Source organism: Trachymyrmex cornetzi, unplaced genomic scaffold, assembly GCF_001594075.2.
Source record: "Trachymyrmex cornetzi isolate Tcor2-1 unplaced genomic scaffold, Tcor1.1 scaffold1074, whole genome shotgun sequence".
NCBI classification, from domain to species: Eukaryota; Metazoa; Arthropoda; class Insecta; order Hymenoptera; family Formicidae; genus Trachymyrmex; species Trachymyrmex cornetzi.
Window position 1 is genome coordinate 123,113 of NW_017295625.1, and position 724 is coordinate 123,836.

The following is a 724-nucleotide window of genomic DNA, read 5'->3' on the forward strand; positions in this document are numbered from 1 at the left end:
CGTTGACCCATATTCCGGAGCGATAAGAAGTGCGTCCGACCCTCAGGTGTTCGCCACTGCGTGAATACCTGCGAGATAAAGTCTAAACGTCCTTCCATACCCTCTATAACTCCATCCTTGTCTCTCCCATTTAAGCGCATTTCCAAGGGCTTGGACGTAACATTTCATTTCTATTTTATTTTCCATTTTAAATATAATGTATATTGTGTAGGTCTCTCTCTCTGTTATTTTTCGAAGGTTCTGAACTTATTGCATCAGTGTACACCAGTTCAGAACTTACAGTGGAAAAAGAACAGACCTTATACAATAAAGTAGAAAAAGAGAAAAGGTTACAACAGAGAGAAGAAGTGAGATGGAATATCAATACCTTGATTGGTTACATACCTCGCTCGCGCATGTGTAGTTCATTTTTATCCACGGTGACATTAAAGGTGCCGACAGAGAGTTGCGCTACTGTATATACTGTGCCTATAGGTGCTGCATCAAAGCGTACGTGATACACAATACCTTCCTCCCAAGAAATACCGCTACAGAAGCGAGTAATTAGGAAGGGAGTAATAATTGGATTTTTTTTTATAGGGAGATATGCATCTGAAAGAGATTCCGTGTCATTTTGTTTATTCAAAGCATGTTGTAGTTTTTTTATGTGTTCCATTTTGAAAACTAAGCGCTTATTATATGATTGTTCACTACCCAGAATTATTACATCGTTCCAAGCCATGAT